This window comes from Triturus cristatus, chromosome 3_1 (assembly GCF_964204655.1).
Source record: "Triturus cristatus chromosome 3_1, aTriCri1.1, whole genome shotgun sequence".
NCBI classification, from domain to species: domain Eukaryota; kingdom Metazoa; phylum Chordata; class Amphibia; order Caudata; family Salamandridae; genus Triturus; species Triturus cristatus.
In genome coordinates, this window is record NC_140583.1 from 356,966,837 (window position 1) to 356,993,827 (window position 26,991).

The 26,991-nt window shown below is 41.8% G+C and overlaps 1 protein-coding gene across 2 annotated transcripts in view; it reads right to left on the reverse strand.

Moving 5' to 3' along the window:
* CGNL1 (cingulin like 1) overlaps positions 1-26,991 on the reverse strand; it is a 413,622-nt gene that overhangs the window by 303,657 nt on the left and 82,974 nt on the right. The window lies entirely within an intron of this gene.

Here is a 26,991-nt window from a genome sequence, read left to right on the forward strand (position 1 = left end):
GTTGAAGAATGTGCTGGACATGATAAATAAGGAGTATTAAAGCTCTGGTCTTAAAGGTATCCCTAATTTAGTAATACTTACAAAATCACCAGCTGATAGGGTAGCTGTGTACTTACCTCGTATGTACAAAGCGAAAACCGGCTATGCCCGTATATCCTGGGTGGTCTCTAGAGTAAAGTCCATTTGCCCAAAAAAGTGGAATGGTTGTCCCAGGATGACCAGCATATGGGCCAAGTTGGACGCTTCCGAAGAATTTCTAGTCCTACTACATGCATTTGCTGGAGAAGCAACCCAGACTGGATTGTCGAAACAACTTTTGTCTCAGTGCTTCTAAGAGGTGTTCAGGCTCTCTAGACAAGATATAGATCTCATCAACATTATTTCCATAAGAATCAATGCCCAGATGTGACTTGTCCGCCTTTATCTTTAGAAAGATTGGTTTTTCAGAACTTCTCTCTCAGGGCTACCCTCGAGTACAGACCGGAAGCTTTGGCACCAATATGTAGAGCAAGATCTTTAAAGTCTGGATAAGATCCTCCACTGACTGATGAATCCTTAATGGTGCCTTCTTGGAGTGGAGTGCTTTCTAAATGTATGGAATCCCAGGAAGGAATGCAGCGAAGTACACCATCATGCATGCTGTTATTTTAATGCCTTCCATGTTTTAAGTATTTTATTTGTTGTGTCAGTCTTCATGAAGTGATAATGACTAAATATATTCAAGCAAAAGCAGCCTCTCTGGGATTAATCAGGACTATCAAGCCCCGGATATTTCTGTATGAACCTTATTATAAAAACTGGCACATGCCTGTCAGATACATTCTGAATCAAAATCACTGAAAATCAGAATAGTAGCTATACTACAGCAACCCTAACGACATACAAGAAAAAAAAGTTAAGGAAGAAAACAGTGAATCGGAGAAGTTCAAGGAATTTCTAAAGTGACAAAACTAAGAAAGGATGTGGAGAAATTCTACCACAAAGGCACATAAGTATGCAAAGGATGATTATTACAAAAACCCTCCTCCTCCAAAGAAACATTTTTTCCCCAAGTGGCGAAGTACACCAGAAAACTGGACTGTTCATTCAGTGAAAGTGGTAGTGAAGATGAACAGATGGGTCACTACAATAAAGCCTATGGATGGACAGGAAACCTAGTTGAGTAGTCAAATAAAGGGGCATTACACAAATTAAGAAGAAATGTTCCACAGAGCCCATATTTATATACATCATTGAGTTGTGCTTTATTTTCAGGAAACCTAGATACGTTCTTCTACTGTTCTTCTGCTGATCGATCTCATCTAAGTTTGTTTACATTGTTTACTGACAGTGCATGCATGCATGCATGTGTGTGTAGGGGATTCATAAAGCGCAAACCTAGTTATATAACAGCAGAGTGATGCACAGTAAGAGGAGCAAATAATCAAGGATAGGGCAATAGGGGCAAAAGAGCAGGGTTGCTTGGAAGTCTCAGGCAGAGGAGGAAGCAGAAGGAGTTGGACAGAGGAGAGAAGAAAGACGTGCAAATGGGAGAAGAGGCTGGTTACATTTTAAAGAGACACTGCCTGAAAAGCAGGGTCTTAAGCTCTTTTCTGAAGAGTACCTATAATCTGCATTTAGTGTTTTTGTCCAAATCTCAAGCAAACCATAGCCATCAATCTCTGCCATTTCATACATCACCTCTTAGAGCACAGCTCATCACCAGACAGATGACATAGGACAATGTTATTTTAAAGAGGTTCTATTACTGACTAACACTTCGTTATCTCCACAGGAGACAAGTAATGGGGGCTCGTTCACAAATGGGTTCAGTCACTCGGTTGAAAAAGTCACATTATAATGAAGGAAAACAAAATCCAAGTGTCCAAACTCAAAAAGTATGAGCCTTAAAATAAAGTAACAGTATACGCAAAACGCCCTGTGACCAGTGCACAGTCATACAAAGGCATTTCATTTATCTCGTGTGCTGACAAATAAAAAACCAAAAAATAAGCTTACATTGAGCTAGAGTGGGTGAGGTTTTCTAAAGGCACTAAACCTTCTCTTCTTCCTCTTTCCTGAAAAACGATTTCTACAAATAAGAATTGAGTAAAGCTTGAGAATCAAAGATAAAGAGTTAAAGGACCGTGTACTTAGTAGAGCCACATAAAGGTGAGTAAAAAATAGAAAAAATAGTTCATAAACTGGCAATGTGAACAGAAGAATGATGACCGAAAATACCCTCCAAATGATTAATCAGACCAACCTCAATTTTATGGGCAAATCCCCACTCGAGAGATATGCGAACAATGTCAACATCCTTACACAAACGCACTTTACCTGAATTTGTTTGTAAAATGATGGACTTCCCATTGAGGGAATCAGCATGTTTGTTCATGATGGCTGTTCCTTGTGGCTACATGAGCAATAGAGAAACATCAAAATGACATTTCCATTTTGTTCGGGGAGCATTGATTTGGGTACGAGCGGGGGTACACTTCCAATGCAGGGAAAAGCTTATAGACCCAGAGGGTCGGTATGTAGTGGTGCTTGGTAAACATGACGGACATGACATAGCTCTGGGGAGCATTTATGCCCCCAACATGGAGCAACCTGCCTTTTTCATGCAGTTGTCCGGGAAGTTGGCGCCCTATTTTACTGGCTCAGTACTACTTGGTGGGGATTTTAATTGTATATCAGAGGTGGTTTTGGATCACTCGCATCCCCCGCTCCCCAATGCCCCCACTCAAGATCGCAGAAGCCAGGCGTAATTGGCAGACCCGTTGGGCCTTGGTGGATACCTGGAGGGTCCAGCATCCTGGCGAACGGGATCACTCCTGTTTCTCAGCATTACACGACCTTCACGTGCGCCTGGACGCATTGTTATACACTCCGGACATACATGCAGTAGTGCAGAGTAGTGAGTATCTCGCTAGGACGCCATCAGATCATAACCCCGTTTTGCTTTGGATGGTCGCGAATCCAGGCCCAGATACCGACTTGGCGACTGCGTCCGAAGGCGTTGGAGGACCAAGTGTTTCGCAACGCGGTGGGTACGTCCATCACTCAATACTTCGGGGATAACGAGGGGACCACCTCCACACCATTAGTGGAATGGGACGCCTTTAAAACTGGTGATTCGGGGATGTAGCATAGCTGAGATGGTGGGAGTGCGCAGGGTGCTGCTAGTAGAGGTAGGTGATGCGGAACAACGTCTGCTGGAAGTAGAGAAAGATCACCCTGAGAGGCCGGATAAACATCGGGAATTGGAGGAGGCGAGGGAAGCAGTGGCAGTACAAGTGGAGCGCTTGCGCTGTTTTGATCACAAGGCTTATATCACACGCACCCACGTCAAGGGGGAATAAGGCTGGTGCTCTGCTGGCCTGGCTAGCTAATCCGTCGCGTAGAGGTTCACCAAAATTGGAGCTCTGGGACCTCCAGGGGGGGCGTTTGTTTCACTCAGGAGGTTACAAACGAGTTCTACGACTTCTACAAGGAGTTATACTAGAGCAAGATGGTCCGAACGGGGGATGACTTATATGGGTTTACACGTGAGCTCCAGCTTTCACAACTAGATGATGATCAGGCGGAGGTGTTAGGTGGAGATATTGAGTTAAGGGAAGTGCGGGCAGCTATTAAACATATGGCGCAGAATAAAACGCCGGGGACAGACGGCCTTCAGATAGAGTTTTACTTAACCTATTCAGAGCAACTGGCGCCGCGACTGGTGGCATTATATAATAAGACGAGACGCTTGGGTCACCTTCCCGTCTCCACGAGGGAAGCGGTTATCATCCCTCTCCTTAAACCTGTTAAACCGGCATGGGACAGGTCAGCGTACCGTCCGCTATCCATGCTTAACACGTACTATAAGATACTAAGCCACGTCTTGGCCACTCGTCTATTGCCCCACATGCCAACCGTAATCCATCGGGATCAAGCTGGCTTTATCCCCGCTAAGAATACGGCCTTAAATATTCGGCGATTACTGCAGGTAATCGAAGCAGACTCCTAGCCAAGAGACACTGCTGCAGTATTTGCTGTTGAAATAGAGAAAGCATTTGACAGTTTGGAATGGCCCTACCTGTTCCATGTCATGGCCGGATTTGGGCTGGAGGACAAATTTATAGCATGGACAGCTTTACTCTAGGTACTCCATGGCGCGGGTTAGGACGGGTGGGGTGATATCTGAAGCTTGCGAGGTAAGCCAGGGCACGAGGCAGGGATGCCCATTATCCCCGCTTCTATTTGCACTGGCCATGAAACGACTGGCGGCGAAGGCTAGAACTGGGAGATACTACCGGGGTCTACAAGTGCAAGGTCAGGCTCACCACATAGCTCTGTACGCGGACGACCTGCTCATGTTCTTAAGACATAGGGCAAGCATTATTGGGGCGAAGGCGCTACTACACGAACTAGAAGAGGAGTCTGGCCTTGGAGTTAATTGGGCTAAATCATGCCTGTTCCCAACAGATGGAGATAGGGTCGGGTCTCAGGATAGAGCAGGAGTGCAGTGGGAATATAGGTGCCTCCTGTATCTAGGGGTCCTGATCTATCACGCACGACTGGATTTGTTGGAGGGCAATATAGTTAGAGCAGTGAGAGGACTGATGGGCAGTTTTGAGTTTTGGGGTTCACTTCCTTTGTCGGTTGCTGCGCGAGTGGCCTTATTTAAATTGGTGGCCTTTCCCCTGCTATACTACTTTGGGACCCTGCCGATTTGGATTCCGGCACGGATTTTTAAACAACTCACGTCCATGATCACAGGTTTTTTATGGGGTACTGGGAGACAGCAGGATGCCCTGACTGTATTTATGTGTCCAAGATCGGAGGGTGGATTGGCGGTTCCTGACTTTGAGACTTACTACTTCGCTGCGCAACTGCAGTGGCTGACGCAAAGAATGGCAATGCGACTGCGTAGCCCGGAGGAGGAAGGAGGGGGAGCCTCGTAGCTGAAGCTGCTCTCTCAAATCCTACTGGACCTCCCTGTCCGGATTGGTGCCCTCCCAGAGGACCTTAAGACAGCAAGGTAATGTTGGAGGCAGAGTTTCAAACAAGCAGGTATGACAGTGCCATATGCCCCTGATATTCCGCTCTCTATGTGTGAGGTACTTCCCCCCCCCACAGAGGGTCCTGGCAGGAGCTGAGCGACTGGGACGAGAAGGGGTTGACCACTATTGGAAATCTATATGAAGATGGGAACATGCTGCCCTTCCATATTTTGCAGGAACGGTTTGACTTACGAGGGGGTGACTTCTCGCTTCATGCGGCACTTACAGCGGCTATCCGTGCGCACTGGAAGGAGGGCCAGACTGAGCCTAGGACTTCTTTGAGTTCTCAATATATTGTGACTGCTGCGGGGAAATATAAGGTGGTCACGTGCCTGTATAAGCGTATGATGCACGAGAAGCTGGCACCTTTAGATGTCCTTAAGCGCAAGTGGGAGGTAGATGTGGGGGACGAGATACTGGATAGGGCCTGGGCCAAAATAGTGGAACAGGTGTGGAAGAGCACCAGGAATGCTTGTTTCCAACTTGTACACTTTTATATTTTGCATAGAGCCTACCTCACGCCGGCAAAAATTAAAGCATACTTCAATACGGATACAGATGAATGTCCGAGTTATCGAGAGGAGGGAGCGGATTTCCCTCACATGATTTGAGGGTGCCCACTGCTAGCCAGTTATTGGACTGAGGTGGTAGCCCTGTTGAACACTGACGGATAGAGACCTGGGGTTGGCAATGGGGCCATGTATCCTGCATTGGTTTCCCCACACGGCTAAAACGAAGATCACAAGCAAGTTTATAGACATGGGCCTATTGCAGGCCAAGTGGGAAATCACGATGCACTGGAAAGCGAGAGGGGTCCCCGGAGTAGCCCGATGGAAAAAAAGATTTCATCAAGTGGGCGATATGTGATGGGATAGTGCAGCTGCAGCTAGCAAAGAGAACGGGGAGTGAGAGGACGCTGGAAGCGGCCAGAGCGTGGGAGCACTTGGTGGGATTACTGAAAGACCCGGACACGGATAGTGAGGATGACCCTGAGCCGGTCATGCCGGAGATAGAACAGAGTCACAATAGCACAGATCTGCAGTAATACCGACACACTTGGCGTTCACATGATAGGCGAACACAGGATAGCAGCACGCTCACATTCTTAGGTTACTGGGCTACCACCAACTATGCAAAGCTGATGTTTATTGACTGCAAAGTATAGTACTGGAAGTGACATGCCCGATAGGTGGGAGATATGGGAGTTCCATTAGAATAGAATTGTTGTGACTCACGATGTGGCCATAGCTTGAGGGCACCATGAAGTAGGGAGGGTTATTCCTTTTATACATGTCTATTTTTTCTCGATTCAGTTTTTTAAGTGGTAATGTGTCGATATGTGTAATGGGCTTTAGATATAGACCTTAGAATTGTATGCTCGTAGGGACCTTCGAGAAGGGTATTGATAGGAATAGGCTTTTATAAGCTGCTAATGCTTTTGATTTGGAATCTCAATAAAGTTTGTTTACAAAAATAAAAAAATCAAGATGATATTTCCATTCTAAGTTTCTCTACAGGAAACACGTTAGTTTGGTGGAGACTGGTGCCCTTTTCAAGACATGCTTTATTTGCAAATCCCAACATCTCCCAAAATCATGGATTGTAAACTATTGAGAAGTAAATTTTAATCAATGGTTGTGTCACTGGTATTAAGACACCATCTCAGATAGGCGAAGTAAATTTCAATCAATGGTTGGGTCACTGGTATAATTGCACGCCATCTCAGATAGTATTAGAATACACTGCTGTAAGACAATAGTTACAGCTCTTTTCTCTTAGATGGCGATCCCCCATGACCCAGAGTTCTCTCATGAGCCACATCAGATTTTTAACACCAAGGCTTGCCCTCTGTGGAAGCTTTAATGGCCTCTTATTCAGCTCATTATAACCCGGGACAAGAGCTCCACTGTGAGAGAAAGTCACCATGCAATAGAAGGATGGTGAGGCGGTAGGAGTGGTGTATGGATTTTGGGTCCTTGGTTTCACTTCTTAAAATCAGTGTGCCATGCTCCAGTCAAGGAAATTTAGACGTTTGACCTAAGGTAAGGTGCGTTGAGTAGGAATATAGTGGAAAACAGAGGTCAGTCTGTCACTGACCGTGCAAGGAAGAAGCATTCTGCGAAAGGAACAACATTTTGGCATATTTGAGCAACCTCCTGCCATATTTGCACAAAATCAATAACTAATGAGTGACATCCTCATACTTAGCAGCTCTGTCAGTAATGAGCCCAGACATTGAAAAGGACAGCGAAGGCGCAGTTTGATTTCCATAAACCTTTTGTCTGAACACACACCTAAACTATGAACGTATGAATATCCTACAACAGAATGCATAAACACAGAGACAAAGTGGTCTGTAACAGCAGATGTCATCACTAGCTGCATGACAAACATGCTGCGTAATGGGCACACTTGACAAGAACATATGTAAATGACCTTGAAACAGAAATGGGAGGAGGATTTGGGTGGTGAGATATCCGAGAAGGAATGGGCTGAATTGGTTGAACGACCTTGGAAATGCACTAGAAATGCTAGATTTCAGCTGGTCCAATTTTTCATACTACACAGGGCATACCTGACTCCAGCAAAAATCCACAAATACTTTAAAGTGACCACGGCATTGTGCCCCAGATGTGACAAAGAAGGAGCAGATTTTAGGCATATGCTCTGGGCCTGTCCCAATCTAATGACGTACTGGGAGGATGTACTAGAACTGCTTAGGGATATTACTGAGAGACGTATTGACCTGGCACCGGGCCCTTGTTTGCTTCACTGGTTCCCTCACACCTCCAAAACTAAGGTAACCAGCAAGTTCCTTGACCTGGGGCTTGTTTTAGCTAAACAGGAAATTACAGCACACTGGAAGGCTAAGAGGGGCCCGAGCTTTCAAAGGTGGAGGGCGCTTTTTATTAGATGGGCAGAGTGTGAGGGTACTGCTAGGTTGCGAGTAGCAAGCCGCTCACATAGCGAAAAAACACTAAAGGCTCAAAGAGCATGGGAAGCGCTTACATTATTGCTGAAAACATCAGGGATAGACTCTGATGATTTCTCCACTGCCAGCGAAGTGAATGTCACTACGTGAAGGCCACCCGAGTACAATACACAAGAGGATGCTGAGACATTACCTGTAATTATACAATGTTTACCATAGACCTTACGGCTATCGATAGGACTGTGTAAACATGTTGTAGTTGATAGCCCTGATGTAACTAGATACTGCGGTTATTGGATCTGCATGGCTTATGTGCCACGTCTGGAGGGAGGCGGGGAGGGAAGGGGGGGATCTTATGGGTGGGGGAGGACGGGATTGAGTTGGTATTAATCTATATATGTTGCACTACTGTTATTGACTTGATCAATGTCACATCTGTGCTGATATAAGTGTCTAGCTCTACTATTGGAACTGCTATGGGATAACAGACTAATGATTTGTAATGATATATATTGCAGCAGTCCGGACATACAAAACATACTAAAAATGTGACCATACCTTACTGCTGAGTTAATGCTTGTGGAACCTTATAGCTTGTATATGGTAGATGCTACTCTTGCTAAAATTAAAAAAAAATTAAAAATTGAGGAAATGCCAAAAAAAATAAAAAGAACATATGTAAATGACCAAAGAAAGCCCTCTAGAGTCACTATTCAAACACACAATCCACTAAATGTCTTCAGACTCCACACTGTTGAATATTATAAGATTCATAAAAAGCGTTCTGCCTAAGTTTCAATGCAATTCAATACAACTCACCTACCCCACCTGACGTGGTCAAAGCTAGAATAGTTGTCATCCTTAAACTAGATAAAGACCTCCATAACTCTGAAAGTTACAGACCAATATCTATGCTGTATGCAGACCTTAACATCTTGGTGAAAATACTCGCCAACAGACTAAAACTGCTCCTCCCGCTTTAATACACACTGACCAAGTTGGTTTTAAACCGCACCATGCCTCAACAGCCCACCTCAGAACTTTAGCACAGATTTGATGGCAGGTAAGCAAAGACAAGGATGAGCAAATAGCAATTTCATTAGACACGGAGAAGGTCTTTCATCGGGAAGACTGGGGGTACCTATTGGAAAGAATGGGCATGGGTCAGAGCTTTCTCTCCATAATCAGATGGCACTATGAGAATCCTACGGCAGTTGTAACATGCAATGGTTTTATATAACAACTCTTCCCAATCACCAGAGGAACGAGGCAAGGGTGTTCTATGTAAGCATGGAAAGTAGGGTTCTACGGGTACCAAACATGGAAATGTACTGGATTTCTTTCCGACTGGCCCCACTGAGGTACATGATTCACAATAACGTCAGAAATCCAAGATGGGTGCTTACAAAAGATAAAATCATAGGTGGATTAGGGGGCATCAGTACATTTTACTCTGAGGATAAAAATCGTATTCCAAAATCCCATCCAATCCTAAAAGCCACACATCAAGTCTGATAAAAGGTACACAACTTTACACTCATTACACAAAGAGGTTCCCATAATGGGCAATAATGCAATACGGATAAGAAACAGAGAACCCATAGGGACAATGTTCAGGATCAGGGTATACAGATCAGCCACTGACTGAGGGACAGCTCTTGACATTTGCTGAGGCCCAAACCTCCTTCAACCTCGAACTGCAGAACTCTTGGAAATACCAACAACTGATACAGTCTCCAGACAATCCTTCCTCAGGGTATGGGGAACCTTTAAAGGAGTGGTATCTGCAATATACAACACCCTAATAGACAACGGTTACCCCACAACACTCATTTACTGCCTCACAGTTTGGTGGTCGGATAGACTGTAACTTAATTATACTGATGACGATTGGGTGGAACTCCTCCACAAACATACAAAGCAAAATAGATAAGCCAGACTGAAACCAGTATAGTACAAGCTGATCCATAGATGGCACTGATCACCATACAAACTAGTGAAAGTCAGGCTATCACCCTTCTCCCTCTGCTGGAGATGTAAACATCCAGATGGGGACATAGTACATATTGTCCGGGTATGCACGAATCTGAAAGTGTACTGGGATTGAATATGGAGAGCCATGCAAATTGCATCAGGTATCGTAGGATAGCTGACAGCACCAGCAGCTCTTTCACATGATGAAATAATTCCAGGAAATTACCCCGCACACGGGTCACGGTGGTTAACCACAGCCCTAGCAGTGGCCAAAATGAGAATTCTGCGCTACTGGAAAACGGCACAAGTGCCAAAAACAGATGGAAGATAAAGGGAGGGAGGGACATGGGAAAAGAGGGAAGGATAAACTAAAAGATGTATAGAAATTCTGCATAATATTATTATTGCTGTGGCAATAGTTAAGAATGGCACAGACTGGTTGTTAAGTTCCTTGAACGGAAAAACTTTGTTTGCACTGAAAACTCAAAATCATTAATATCAATAATGTCTTCAGACTCCAGTTGCAGTGAAAACCTCAAACTAATTGGAAAGTTGTATCTGGACCACTGAAACGGCTGCATTGTCATACTTATGACCACTGTACACTACTAAAGTGAGGAATAACTATAGATATAGATAAATAAAACTGGATTTATTGAGAAAGCTCTCCTTAGAAGTACGCTCCATAAGACCACTTGACAGATAAGCACTGTGGAGCAACGAGCAAGACTAGGTTAGTTACAACACTGCAGTCATACCACCAACAAAACACAATCCCTAGACTGCTCGATCACTTTCTAAAAAAAGCACCACATCTACTAACTACTCACTGACACACTACCTGATTTACTCTTCATAGCTGAATCACTGTTGGGAAATGACATCACTCCAGTACTGCAAGAAACCGTTCCTTCAGGCTATACAACTGTCATGCAAATATCCTTAATAAAATTTGGTTATTAAGAAAAAAAAACTGTCACGCAAAATTGCATAGGCAAAAGAGGAGGCGGACTAGCTGTTACATTCAAGATAACAATAAATCTCACAAAAGCTGACAACGTTTCCATACAAGTTCTGTGAGGCCCTCATCACCAGATACAACCCTACACCAACTCCCTCCTGTAATGTCCTTCTATACAGCCCACCACCAAGCAATGCAACATTTCCAGACATGTTTCTAGGCCTTATGACACTACACTCCAACCTACGTATCCTTGGTGACCTAAACGAATGGTTTGACAAACCTAATATACCCTTCCAAGAACTATCATTACTGGCCTAGACACACTGAACCTACATCAGATCATCCACACACATCGCTGGGCACATCCCAGATGTCAATTTTGCAAATCCAGAACTAGTTACCTTTCAAAAGATTATTCGAATCACATGGTTAGACCACCATCTGGTAACTTTCCAAAACAAAACACCACAACTCATCACACCTAAGGCCACCTTAAATGCAAGAATATATCGACTGTGCAACACACTCAAATTTGAATACTTAGAAACACAACTAACATTCAACACAGATCTAGACTCACAGATCTAGACTCAAAGAAGTCAGCTAAAAAAAACACCAGTGGCTCCACAAAGCTTTTTGTGGTGATCTGGCATACATTCCAATGACATGGTGCTATGTCATTGGAATTTAAACGCAATGGCAACTATGCAAACTGTTGGTGCTCCTCCTCCTTTCCTCCAAACCCCTGGAGATCCACCTGTACCTTGGAGAAATTGGTATAGGGCCTTTACAAAATATTTAGGAGCTATAGGTGGTAATAGATATCGACCAGAGCGTAAAAGATTCCTATTGGAACACAATTTAGGATTCGAGGGTCAATCTATTTATGAACATCTTCCACCGTATGTTACTCCTCTTGGTCAAGAAGATTTAGATGAATTCGAATTAGCTGTTAAGAAATTGGAAAAACAATTTGACGTTCAACCCAGTTTAATTGTTAACAGACATAAGTTTTTCACAAGAGAGCAATTGCAAGATGAATCTATAGATATGTATGTAACGGTGTTAAGTATGTTGGCTGCTGAATGTGAGTTTGAAAACTTTACAGACCAGCTTATACGGGACCAAATAGTAGTACGTTGTTGGGATAAAAGAGTACAAGAAAAACTCCTCACTATGAGAAACGCAAATTTGATTGAAACAATTGACATAGTAAAGGGGATTGAGGTTTCACGGAAAGCACTTAGAGAACTCACTCGCAAAGAAACTAGTGGTGTCTGTGGTGAAAGAAAGCATACTTGCAAAAGAAAATATGAATGAAAGTACAGTTTCAAAACAAAATTGTAATTTTAAAAAAATTTCAAAGAAAAAAAGAGTCTAAGAATAATTTTTTCCAACAAAAGAATATTTGTTTTAGATGTGGTAATAATAGACATGAACCTAACAGCAGACCATGTCCTGCTAAAAATGTGAAGTGCAAAGTGTGTAACAAAATTGGACATTTTGCAAAGGTCTGTCAGACGCCTAGAGACAGAATTAATGCAATGCAAGATGGAGATGTATTTGACAGTTCAGATGAAGAACAAAATTGTACAAGAGGAGTCAGAGACATGATTGTTGTAGTACAAGATGAGGAGTCTAATTGTGTAGATCCTTATGAACAAATTGAGATAGACGGTAAAGATCTTAGACTTCTCATTGATTCTGGTGCTAGAATGACGATGATTACTGATGAGTTGTATGATGAAATATGGGGTAAACGCATGTTGTTTCCTCCAGATAGGAACCCAGGCACGTATGATGGAAGAAAAATTGAATTGTCAGGATATTTTGAGTGTCAACTCAAATTCAAGGATCGTAGCATCTTTGGAAAGGTATACGTGGCTAAGAAAGGTCTAAATATTCTGGGATGGTATCACCAAGGTCTTTTTGGGATGACGCTTAGACCTGGGAGAGATGTACAAGTTTCATTAGTGACTGATGGTGAGGAAAATAGAGAGGTTGTTGCAGGATGTGAGAATAATATCAAATGGGTTGAGAAGTTTCCTACAGTGTTTGGTGACAAGTTAGGTAAAATTAATGGATTCAAACACAAGATCAAGGTCCAAGAGGGTGTTACTCCTGTGAAACACAAATTGAGGAATGTACCATTCAGTGTACGTGAAGACTTGGAAAACATTCTTAAAAGAATGTGTGATGATGGTGTAATAGAACCAATAGAATCATCTTTATGGTTAAGTCCATTGGTTATCGCAAGGAAAAAAAATGGGCAATTGAGAGTGTGTGTCGACTTAAGGAGTCTCAACAAAGTAATTTGGGTTGACTCACACCCTTTGCCCAGGATTGACGAAATCATAAGTACATTTTCAGGTGCTAGGTTATTTTCGAAAATTGACCTAGCATCTGCTTATCATCAAGTGGTACTTGAGGAATCATCACGGCATTTAACAGCTTTTGTTTCTCCTTTGGGTTCCTACCAATTTAAGAGAATGCCTTTCGGTCTCGCATCGGCTGCGGCTGTTTTTCAACGTGTGTTGGAGAATGTACTGAAAGGTATTGATGGGGTAGTGACCTTCCAGGACGACATTTTAATAGCGGGAAAAGATCAAATTAGTCATGACAAACGTATGAGTGATGTATTAGAGAGATTAAAAAAATTTGGTGTTGTGGCCAATCGGGGTAAATGTGAATTTTCCAAGACTACAATAGAATATCTAGGTCATGTAATTTCGGAGAAAGGGGTAGAACCTAGACCTGGCTTAGTAGATGCTATCACCAAAGCACCTACGCCCAAGTCTAAAGAGAATGTGGCCTCCTTTTTAGGGCTTTGTGAATTTTATTCAAAATTCATTCAGAATTTTTCAGCGAAAACTGTAAGGTTGAGGGTCATCTGGGACAAACTATAACCAAAAGGAAAATTAGAGATAGCTATTGGTGGCCCGGAATGGACTCTGCCATTGTAGCAAGTGTGCGGGGATGTGTTATCTGTGCTTCTAGTGACAAAGGTCTTAAAACAAAGGTAGTTCCATTACAACCTGTTGAATTACCTAACACAGTTTGGTCAAAGATCGCTATAGATTTGATAGGTCCTTTTGGTTCACTTCCACGGAAATTAAGATTTGCCATTGTAGTTGTAGATTACTACAGCAAGTGGTGGGAAGTGAAATTTGTAGAAGAACCTACTACTGTTAGCGTTGTCAAGTTCTTGAAAAGTCTGTTTTTAAGGGAAGGTTTTCCTAAAGAAATTGCATCGGACAACGGTGTCCAATTTGTTTCTAAGGAAATGAAGAGTTTCCTTAGCAACAATGCTATCAGACACAAATGTGTTGCTTTATACCACCCACAAGCCAATGGTCTGGTAGTAAAAATGAATCGCACACTAGTTGAGTGTATACAATGGGCAATTCAAAACAAGTTTGATGTTTGCAACTCTGTTGAAGAAATGCTGTGGTCACATAGATGTTGTCCAAATGCTGTCACAGGTATCACACCATTTGAATTGTTACGAGGACGTCCACCTGCCTCAAAGTTGTGCCCTGCTTGGTTGAGAGAGTGTCAACACAAAAGTGATCATTTGTTAAAAATGGACAAAATTGTGAGACCAAAAGTTGAAGTTTTTCAAAGTAAAATGAAAAATCATTACGACACTACCCACAGAGTTAGACCTGTTGAAAGTAAACTATGTGTAGGAGACTGGGTTCGCATCAAGGACCCCAATCATGTTCCCAAGGGAATGTCTAAATTCAAACCTGCTGTCAGAATTGAGGTTGTGACTAGGAATGCAGTGAAAACTAGCAAAAATGAATGGTGGAATCGGGGAAGGGTGGTGAAGGTGGATTGTCACGATGCTCTTTCACATGATTCTTGTCTTTCACCCAAACCGTTTTTGCATTCTCATGTTCCTTCATCTTCCTCTACTGACATTGTTGTTTCTGAATCCAAGTGTTTCTCACATCCTGAACTCGAGCGTAGAAGTAGCAGGCGTAATGTTATCAAACCTTTAAGATATCGTGATTAATGTTCTTTTGAATTAATTATCAGATGTTTATGTTTGTATTGATGTATTTACGCTATGTTATTCGATGTAATATGTTTCTGTTTTATTTATTGTAAAGAAGGGAGATATTGTGGTGATCTGGCATACATTCCAATGACATGGTGCTATGTCATTGGAATGTAGAATGTACTATGTGAGGCTGCAGTGGAAAGATTCCATGTTTCACAGTTACTCTGGGACTGCAGCAGCTGTGGCTAATAAACATATTACTTGAAGCATTCAACTCTCCTACTCTTTTGCTTTCCTAATACCACTACAAATAACAAAACAGGACAAAACAAACCAAGCACCTTGGCTGATGTAGAACTAAAAAAAGATAAAACACAAAACTGCAGAGCTGCAACGCACCTGGCTCAAAACCGATAACAATCGGACAAACTTCACCTACACAAATGTAACAGAATATACAAGTCAACTATCAAAAAAGCTAGAAAAAGGTACTATTCAAATAGAATTCAAAATGTTAAATGTGCAATGTGTTAAATGTGCAAATAAAGAATTGATTAAAATTCTCACTGAATTTGTAAACCTACATGCTCAGAAGGAATTCCTCCCATATCCTCAATAACTTACTGATAAACTGGTACATCATTATACAACCAAAGAAGATATGTCGAATTCCTATTTCAAAAACAAAGGAAAACTACCAGCACCAAACCATTTCCAACAATTCCCTCCGTGGGTAGGCTAACTCAGCTTCTGCATTTGTTCAAACAGTTATCAGAAACTGAACTTATGGATGATGTTATAATAAGCAGGCCAGCCGGTTGCACTTCTAACCCTTATCCACCACAAATCTTCAAGAACATTCTCTTAACCACATCTGCTGCCACAGAAGTCATCAATAATTCTTTACCAACAGGTTTCTTTCCAGAACACTTAAAGGCATACATACGAGCAGCATTAAAGAAAACAAACCAGGACCCACATGACCCAAACAAATACATACCGATTACAACTGGAAATTTCCTGGTTAAGCTGATAGAAAGAGCAGCATTCACCCAGATGTCACAATTCATTAAAGAGGACTCCATACTTTCGGACTTCCAAACAGGATTACGTCCAAGAAGAGGCACAGAGTGTGCCCTTGTCGTCATCTAGGATGACCTTAAAACACAGTAGAGTGGAACAGAGTCCCTGCACTGCTTCTATTGGACTTTTAGCTGCCTTCGACACAGTGGATCATGACACTCTAATCCAAAGAATCCATGAAGTAGGAATAGAAGGAACTGCTCGAGTGGATCACATTCTACCTTCAAAACAGCACAAATGCCATCCATACTCCTCCCTCCCCTTTTCATCCAAACGGCACTTCACAAAAGCAGGGGTCCCTCAAGGCTTGATCATCTCATCCATGCTTTTCAACATCAACATGAAGTCTTTAGCAGCAATGATCAATAAATTTCAGCTCACATGCCATAACCACACAGATGACACACAAATACTTCTTAGACTGGAAAATCCCAAGGACTCAAAAATCTTCGGTTGCTTCAGAGACGTTGATCAGTGGATGACTTGGTCTGTGACTGGGGGTGAGTGTCTGAAAAGTTTCAGCGCTCCGTCCATCATCTCCTTGTGTTTGCTTTGTTCGCCCTAAGTTGGCAGGGTATGCCCAGACGTGGGTCCCTTGCTCACTTTGCCACTGGATTCAAGCTAGCCTGGCTGATGAAGGGCGTTACCCAGAAACCAGTACCAGGATGCTTGTTTCCAGTTCAGGGAAGACCTGGCTTGGCAGTTCGGGCTGGACTGTTCCCAGGAGGTACACAACACTGATTTGCATATAGCTGCGTCTGAAATGAGGTGGCGAATTGAGCTAAAGAATGGTGATGGATTCAACCCGGACCTGTAACTGAGGGTAAGAGTCTGAAAAGTGTCACCGCTCCGTCCATCATCTCCTTGTGTTTGCTCAGTGGATGATTTACAGCCATCAATAACAGGATGCATCCAAAACGGAAATACAGACATGAAGCAATTAGAAAAATTATGACTCACTCAGTCGGTCGCCTGACAATCTGGGACCACCTCCTAAATTATCAAAAGTAGTAAGAAACATTGGAATTACCTTGGACTCCTAGCTAAAAATGAATGCCCAAGTGGATAAGTTAGCAAGATCAAGCTTCTTTACTATGAAAACTCTACGACATATCTTCCCACACAAAGTACAAGCTACTATCTCTAGTACTGTTTAAACTTGATTACACCAAGGGCTTCTACCACCGATCATCTTTATCAACTATGAAAAAGACTACAACGAATTCAGAACTCTGCTGCCAGACTACTCCTACATAAAGAGCCACAAGCCCACATCTCCCATACCTTGAGGGCTCTAAATTGATGACCGGTTGACAGAAGGTCCATTTGCAAGTTGCTTTGCATCACCCACAAAGCAATACATGGAACAGGACCACTTTTCATCAGGAATACAATCACCAAATACATGCAACAAAGGAACCTTTGCTCCAGATTGGCACCCAGCCTCAAAACCCCAGCATACAAGAAAATAGACATGGGTGTTACGTCTTTCTCTGTTCAAACGGTCAAACTATGGATTTCATTACTCCCAAATGTAAGATCCATGGATTACTATCTTTTCTTCAAAAGACTAGTCAAGAGTTGGCTCTTTCCGATAGGACTACCATACTCAAAACACAAATGCATAGCACATGCTTGTGTATGTAAACGTGCATCATTTTGATTATAGGTAAGTATTTAAATGTATGCATTTCTTTATACAAATATATATAACTACTGATGGTTTAGAAATATACGATATTAGAGATATAAGATATTATAGGTCTGCTTAACAAATGTATATATTACTTATGGTTAAAATATGTATATATAATATTTTATGCTTAACATGTATATAGGTCACTGCATAGTTTACACAAGTTATTTGATAATATGCTTATGGGCATCTGTTTTATTTTATCTATTACAATGTGTGTGATAAATTATACAAGTGATTTGATTCTGTGCTTATGGGTCTCTGTTTTAATATATATGATCATAGCAATTGTACCAAGTAGTGCTTCACTATTGAAATATCAGGGGGAAAATAAAAAATAAAAATTAAACTAAACATAACATTTTATGTTGTGTTCGCTTTATGTACAGCAACACTTGAAGGTCTGAGTTTCTAAATATTTATCCATACATGTACATATGGGGTTTTATATAATACAACTTTATATCTCTTCATTATTTTCCATATACATGTATACCATTTTATGTAATCATGTATCTATATATTCGAAACTTTACTCCCACTGTAGAAAAATAACCTTCAACTCTCTCCAATTCACTAATCTATGTCTCTATACCTCTTACAATATGTCCTCTACCTCCACTCTCACTCATCCCAAACCTCATTTTACTACTATACTCTCCCAAATAACCCTTTCTAGACTCTTACCTCCTCTATCCTATTCAATCTAATTAACAGATGCACATGTCCATCACTCCCATTAACAACTTCCATTTCCTTATACTAATCTACCACCAATCACTTGTGGTTTCTGAATAGCGTGCTACTTCCTAAAAAAAATGCTTCAACTTCTCGTCAGGGGTAGTAAGCACTATATAAATACAATTACAATGTTAAAAAGCATTCTAGAATATAGAGCAGCGTGCAGCACTCTGCTAAAATAATGTAGGACTTAAGCAATTGGAAGCTGGAACTACTAGGGATTCCATAGTTGACAGTTCCTAGCAGTTTCCTTCCACTGCAGATTGTATCCTTCGGTTGTGAAATAACATTCACATTACTAACCTTTACACAGACGGAGTACCTTCATTTCCACCGATTATGGGCATGGCGGACTGTGGAGGAGTGTGGGTATATATGTTCGTAGCAGACTGTTTCCGCGGTGGAGAGACATCAGCATGTTGAACATCACACAAACTTTTCAGCAATTGATATTTAACTCTGTCTGGCAGAGTTACATCTGATATGATTCTCCAGAAGAGGCATACAGGGAAAATGCAGAATATGTGTTCTAGATGGCTGTCCTATGTGACTTTGTTACCTAGGCGAGCAACGTTCTTGTGACAGTCTTGTAAAGGACCACCAAGGACATGTGTAATGAGAAATTAAACTGAAGGAGAAGAAATTGTATTTTTTTTATATTTACAACTCAAGATAATTGCGACTTGGTTATTTGATTTGTTTCCATATATCAGCATCAGAAGATGGGATGCTGCAATATCAGCCCTCAGTAACAAAAGCAGCAGTGCTGGTGGCCGGTTTTGTTAAGCCGCAGTGCTTCATGCTTGCACTCCATATACCCCTCCCCACCCCTCAACGGAGTGGGGGCCCGTCTGACAAAATTGACAGGGCTGCTTTGTGGTTCCCAGTCCAGCCTGGATACCTACTCAAATTTCAATGCGAATTGCTATGTTTCTTTCAACTTTAAAACTATTGTTTCCATTTGTGTGAGGTTACTGTGGTGCCTAGATCCTGCCTGTCATCTACGCACCAGTCAAGGTAGGACTACCACCAAGCTGGGCTCATGTGCATCTCTCTTTCTATCCCCGTTCACGGTTTCCCCCAAATTTCAGCATTGGAGTGTTCTCTCCCTTCAATGTGGGTGAGGTTATGGGAAAACTGGGGCATCACTGAGTCCAGTCTGTAAATCCATAAGTCTGACAATAACATATATTAATGCATTAAAATAAATATAAGTAAACTAATAACAAAAAACACGTAACTAAATAAATGTAAAGTGTTGTAGGCAAAAAAATAAAGAAATGTATTAGGCAAATTTAACAACACTAAAAAAAATGAAAGAGGGCAAATAAAGGGTTACAGTTATGGTTACAAAAAAGGTGTTACTTTAAGAATAAATTATTTTAAAATGATTAACAAAAAATGTAAGGATACTGAATGAGGAGATGGAGAGAAGGAAAACGCAAAAAAAAAAAAAGAACATAGCTGCACAAGGAAATTGCAGACGAGGAATAATTTGTAAAGAGATGCCAAAATTGGCAATCGCAGGCAGAGAAATGATGTATCCAAGTTGACTGTAGTAGTCAAAACCTGAATGACTGGATCTACTATAGCTTTACGCAAAGACAGTCCGCAACAGTCACGGATGAACACCGCTGAGCTCCAATCCTTACACATGGAGGGCTGGCCAAAGGCACGGTTGAAGGATTCCACAAAGGTGGGAAGGAGGCCGACACATGCGGCCAGTGACCATTACCTTCGTCATGGGGAAATTAAAGGAATTGCTTATAAAGGAAATAACAGTCAAATACCTTGAAATCAGAGAACAAGCGGAACCAAGGCAGCGTCGTTTGACAAGGGAAGTCATGCACAACAAAGCAATTACTTTTTTCCCCTGCATGGCCAGAGAAACGAATGAGATTTACTAGGATGCGAGTTGAGCAGTGTTTCACAGAGGACTGGAGAACATGCTGAACAGAATCGCTGAAGGAGACAGTGACAGAGTAAGCTATGAAACTGACATAGTACAGACTTCACTCTGATGGTAAGGGAGGTCCAAACTGAAGCTAGGGAGGTGAACATGTATCTGTCCACGTTTGCAATTGTTTATTCCAGCGCTGTTCAGAGCTAGAACCTAAGGAATGCCCTGCTGGTTTGGGGCATGAAACTCTTTCATAGGTCTGAGAATTCAGAAAGAGTAAAAATAAAGGCAGGGGAAGTTTGAAACAGATGTGAGTGGGATGTGTGTTGGAAACCAAGGTCATGTGCAGGCAAAGGAGGAGAGGCTAGAAAGCCACAGTGCACTACAAGGAATGCGGAGGTGATAAAACCAGTGTATAGATTTTGGAGCCTTCACATACGATGACCTCAAAGTGGTTGAAAAAGAGTCATTGGGGCACATACAGAGGAAAGACGAAAATTAAGGTATTGTTACCAGTGTACAAGATAAGAGCTCTTCTAAATTATATAGTTCAGTTTTGGAAGCCAGATAAATAGACAAATTATAGACAGCCTAGGAAGGGGTGATCCAAATAGGGTACTCTGTGTGCTGGAAAAGTAAGTAGCCAGACGGACATAAAACAAGGAGATTTCACCTGCTGAAGGCCATGAACAGAATTTCCAATCCTCTTCCTGTAAAGACAGCTGAAGGACTTTGAGGTCATGATACGAGACTGAATAAGATGGGGGATAAAGAGTAACATTTAGCAATGCTGTATGTGAAACCGGTATGGACCACATGGAACAGCTTTTTAGCAAAAGTAGTGAAAACAAATCGACACTGAAATAAAGAAATGTAGCGGATACAAATTGATATTGAAAATCAAAAAAAAGTAGCGGATACAAAGTTGATAAATTTAAAATATGTGCGCTAAACAGAGGAAAGCCATAGAGATGAGCCAGAAATGGTAAAGCAGGAGAGAGGGTATGTGATGACAGGAGACGGCAGAGAAAAGAGCTGACCGGGTGGATTTAGGAGTCCGGAAAGTTCTAAATCCGTGTTACGTGTCACATGGTTTTGCAGCAAATTATATGTTGGTAAATGAGATACAGGTATCTAGATATACAGGTGTTCAATGGTTTGCCTTTAATGTGTGTGTGCTTTGAAAAGAGTCAATGGGCATATTTCACCAAGGCGGTATTTCAGAATTGTCCAACAGCACAAACACCGTGGTACGTTTGATTCCTAGGTTTCCATATTCAATTATGAATACCATTAAATGGTTATATTCAGTTTAGGGGTGTTAAGAATGTGAGTCAATTAAATTCATGCATGTTTGACGAATACACTGAACTGTGCAGAGTTCAGATTATGTAGTGCTTCTTTTCTTTCTTCTTTTGTAAAAAACTAAATGGCAGGGCCTCACTGCTCCTCTTCAACTGCCACAACCCATGTCACTTTTGAACTGCAGGTTTAAGTTTAAGTTTTGGCCATTTTTAAGCTATATTATAGTTTAATGAACGTTGCTTGAAAATACGAACAGCGCCGCCATGTGGTGGTTTCTCATAAATATGTGGTGATGTTTACAAATAAGTGCTGGTGCCAAGCACCGGGAAACACCTACACAAATTAAGAATTTATGTGGTGCTCTTAAAAGCATGAGAAATAAAACGCATGTAAAGCACAGATCAAATGTGCACATTTAGGGTGCAGATTGCAGTTTAATTATTTACCCTGAGTAATCTACCTCTTTTGCTTGGGGAAGAGCAGTAGAGCTACTGCTTCATACAGAAAGGGCTACTTTTCCTACTGCGAAAAGAAATTGATAACTTTAAAACCAACACAATCTCTGGCATTTCTATGTTTCTCTTCCCAGTGAATGTTGATGGATAAACTACTCATTCAGGCCAACTACTCACTAACAATAGAGGGGCCTTGGTGAAACTGTACACGTTCTTCATTTACATTCACAAAAACCACACCGCAGATCTTCCTTTTCTTCTCCTCACATATCTTTTCTATTCCATCTATAGCTCGTATTTTCTCACACAGTCTACCCCCATTTGTCATTTTACCATATATATGTTTAGAAGCGCTAAATGGCATTCTCAATGTCAAAGACCTAAGCTTCATTAATTCAGTCAAGGTCACTTAGTTTCCAAAACAAGGCACTGACATTTTAGCAAACATGGCAAATAAAAAACATTAAATTCTGGGCGTAGTCAACAAGTTTTCAAAATATCTATATCCCTGGCAGAACGTTTAGGTTTAAAACGGTAAATATATAACACAGCTTTCCCTGAAGTGAAAGCAATGCTGTATAACTATAAGAAATGGTACAACGATATATTTAAAAAAATTAGGATCAACATCTTTATTCCCTTTTAATTAAGTTACATACACCCACAACCACTGTCAGGAAAGGACTTCAGCCAAACTCAACATAGAATCATTGTTCCCTCTTTGCCTTGACCCAATCCTACCCACCACACCCTACTACACAACACCACCACATCAGATTTAAAGAGACCCTCTCTACTTTCCAGGATTAGTGACCTCAAGTTCCACTGCTACCTCGCTGCCCTTTCTCTACTATATCTTCTCTTGTTCGGTTTACAGTGAAGTGCAAGTGATTTTGCTAAATTCCTTAGAAGACCGACCCCAAAGGGGGGAGATTCTATATTTCAGTGACCTCTCTTATCCATTTCGCTGCAATATCTGGCATAGCAGCACATAAAATCACTGTTCCTCTCCTGGAATGGAGCGGACACATCTGCCTACTGGCCAATCACAGAATTGTGTATGTTGGGAATCTTGGGATGGAGGTGGAGAACACTAGGCTTACACAGTCTCACACGGCCTTCAAATACGTCTGCAGCCTAGGGCATTGCAATAGCATAAGTAATAGGGTGCTCCTCCCTCTACTGCCTCGCTAGCATTTCTCTGATATACATTTATCTTATTGCCAAAGGATGTATGGAGTAAGGTTCCAGTAAGTGGCAATTTTAATCACGACATCTTTAGCAGTTGCGGACTTCACTGCATTGTGTGTCCTATTGAGGACTTCCTGTAGATTTCCTTCCACACTGAGTATGTTACTGGACGACCCATTTTTAGGTAACATCGTCCACATGACTGACATTTTCTTTGCTCTTCCGGTTCCTGCAAGTGTGTACCATTCAGAAATCGTTTTATTGTCATGATCTTTTCGGATTATCCACCTCTCAAATTTTGTCAATGGTCTTTCAACTCGTGACCTTACATTTGGGTGTGAAACCCACCGCCTTACTTAAGAACATATCATCTATCAAGTCTAGCATTCTGTTTCAGGAAATGTAAAATCAATCACTCTTAAGGTTTCCAATGGAATTATTCCATTTCTGGTGAATAATTATCCTGTTTTGTTGTAGCCCTCCTTCCACTCCATGCAGGACTCCTCTTCCAATCTAGGATATAAGTATGGATTTCCCACAATTCGAGTTAAAGGAGAAGGGATGGTCATGAGCCCTCGCACCCCTGCCACTCTATCCCACATCCCCAATGTAGCTTGCGTAACTGGGGCTGAATACAATGCCCAGGCCCTATGCTCCTTTCCTAATACGTACACCTGCAATTATATGATCGATGAAGCACCACTGCATTCAACTATGTATCTGAGCTGAGACGCTTGGAAATAACCTAGGATATCAGAGACTCTCAGCTCTCCACTCATCTCCGGATAACTTTTGCATTAAATTCTTAGATAACTGTCTATTTGTATCCCCCCCACCCCCCGATGAAGTCCTCTACTTTTGACTGGATTTATGAAGATTGGAAGGGGATACCTGCAGCAGCAGCATCTATAATACATCCAGTATCCCGGGTTGTCATGTCGACTGTTGCTATTCTCCAGCACCATGATAGCCCTCCCATTGCCATGATTGCAAGTCAAATTTAAATGACTGCAGACAATTGCCATAATTAGCATTAATGTTTTCTACACCGAGTGGGATATCTGGATTTCCAAGTACGTTATTAAGCTTTTGGTCTATTGGAAGGGGACATGCTATGTAATTTGATCTGTCTCTTCATCTGGAACTAAGGTGTTTAGGATCTGTGATTTCAATTCCTTACCCCTGTATTTTAGGATTCTGGCTGTTTTTTTAGGCTAATGATTCCACTGTGTGGGCAAAGAACATGTGGGGGAGAGGGTAGCACTGGCCAACCCCCTTCTGTAATGGAAACCTCTTATATGTAAAGTTCGTCATCCAGACTGCTGCAATGGGACTTTTATTTAACTACTGAGGACCCATCTTTTAAATCTTTCACTTATCCAGAATATATTTAGCAATTGGCCTAGAAATGCCACTGTTGCTGTGTTAAATGTCTTTGAGGCATCAAGCAAGACCATCAATGTAATTTTACCTGTCCTTAAGCACCCTGACATACCACAGCCCTTTGTATTGGAAGGGTAAACGCTCACTGAACATCACCTCTACAATGGCGGACGTAGCACCTCCTTCAATATCTGTAACTGTCAGTATTTTTTTTTTTTTTTGAAACCGTTTATTACAGGTCTTAAAAGTATACAAGTATGGGCCCACAACCTTCCGGCCGGCCGCTAGCAATGGTAGGAACATACGACATACATTTATGGAACACGTGGTAATACGGAGGAGCATTTCTCAGTAACTGTCAGTATTGACTTGATTCCAGCAGCACCAGATGCCAATTTTAAGATTGGATTTTTTTTCTACTTTGTCTACACTCTACCATATACTGCACTGGGTGTCAGAGCTACCTCAGGGAGACTTGAGCAACGCAATACGCTTTTTTTCTACCAGAGTCTGACCCACTGTACTGTATACATGGTCACCCTACCAAAGGGCCTCTACAATGGCAGGTCACAAGGGCAGGTCACAAGCGCAAGGAAGCTAAAGACATCAGACACACCAAGGACACTAAAACAACACTAAACATAGCCAAAGCAGAACCACCCTTACCGGACTCACCAGTAAAAGCAAAAACAGACTCTGGTACAAGTTTGGATATTATCCTGCAAAGAATGGGGGCCTTACATGACTTAGCTCAAGACACTGAAGCAAGCACTGATGCCATGCACCAAAATATACAAGCGCTATGCTGTAACTTCAAGAGCCTAGCGGGCAGGATAACTGAAGCAGAATCTATGATTGGTGCGTTGGAGGACTCGTCTACATCTGGGGAAAAATGGGCTGAGGCAACTGACAACAAAGTCAAAATGTTTGCTAGGGATATTTGGCCTCCATGAATATGTGGAAAGTGATGGAAACTCGAGTCAAATTTCTTGAAGCTTGGATAGCACGTACCATTGGGATTTCGTTCGATAAGGACTTTGAAATATAAAGAGGTCACATAGTCCCAATGGGAAAACCACGGTCCTACTCTGCCAACCTGGCATCTAACCCCACGGCAATGACATTCAGACCTCTAAGATACTGCAACACAAAAACAATCCTCCCTCACATGAGAAAAGTTAAACATAATCAATGGAATGACTCCAAAATAAACATTGCCCAAGATTACTCCAAGGAAACGGTGTCCAATAGGAATGGTTTCTTAGCACTTCTCCAGTATAGATTATATAATGGTAAGAAATTGTTTACTACAAATATCTCACTCTCCTAAAATAGAACCGATAGTAATAGACAATGCATGTATATCGATGGACCTTACTTTGAATCATCCCTCCCATCCTCCTCGGAAGTGGCACCTAAATGAGCTGCTTGATGAGGATAGCAATAGAGAGGAAATAGAAAAGGCTATTGACCGCTTCCTTGAAGAGGATCATATTGGGGACACCTCCTCAATCACGAGATTGGATGCACTCAAAGCCACGTTCAGAGGCTTTATGATCCAACAAACGGCACTAAAAAATAAATCTCTAACTGAACGTCTTGCACAGCTTGAGGTGGACATTCTGGTACTGGACAAACAGCTTAGACACACTAAGGGCTCAGAATCTTTATCTAAATTACATGTCTTATGAGTATATTCAAATCTTAAGTAAAAGAGCCGGGAAATGGGTAAATGTTGCCAATGTGGGGAAAATATATAATAGAAGTAGAGCTGGGAAAGCACTGGCAAACTATCCTAAATACACTAAGAACAAGACACACATACCTGCAATAAGAAACTCTGCAGGTAAGGTAATCTCCTCAACATAAGGTATCCTTGATGCCTTCAGATCATTCTACTATAATCTATACAACTCCAATAAGCCCACTCCCCTCTCAATGACTGAATATCTTGATTCCTGTAACCTACCTCAGGTATCTTAGGTGACCCACTTATTCTTAATACGCCTATTGTGGAGGATGAAAAAATATCTGCTATACACAATCTCAAATCCAGAAAAGCGCCCGGTCCAGACAGTTATTCGGACAATTTTTACAAACATTTTGCAGCAAGAGTAGCAGAACCTCTACATGCTGTTTTTCAACACTATGCAGCATCAGGATCTATCCCTGGCTGTGCTACTGAGGCCACAATTGTGTTTAACCCAAAGAGGGGAAGGACCACTTGGATGTTTGACAACTGTAAAATATATGCAAAGATTGTGGCCCATAGACTCGAGCCAGTGATCTTGAAACTGGCTGCTACCTCACAAATTGGATTTTTAAAAGACA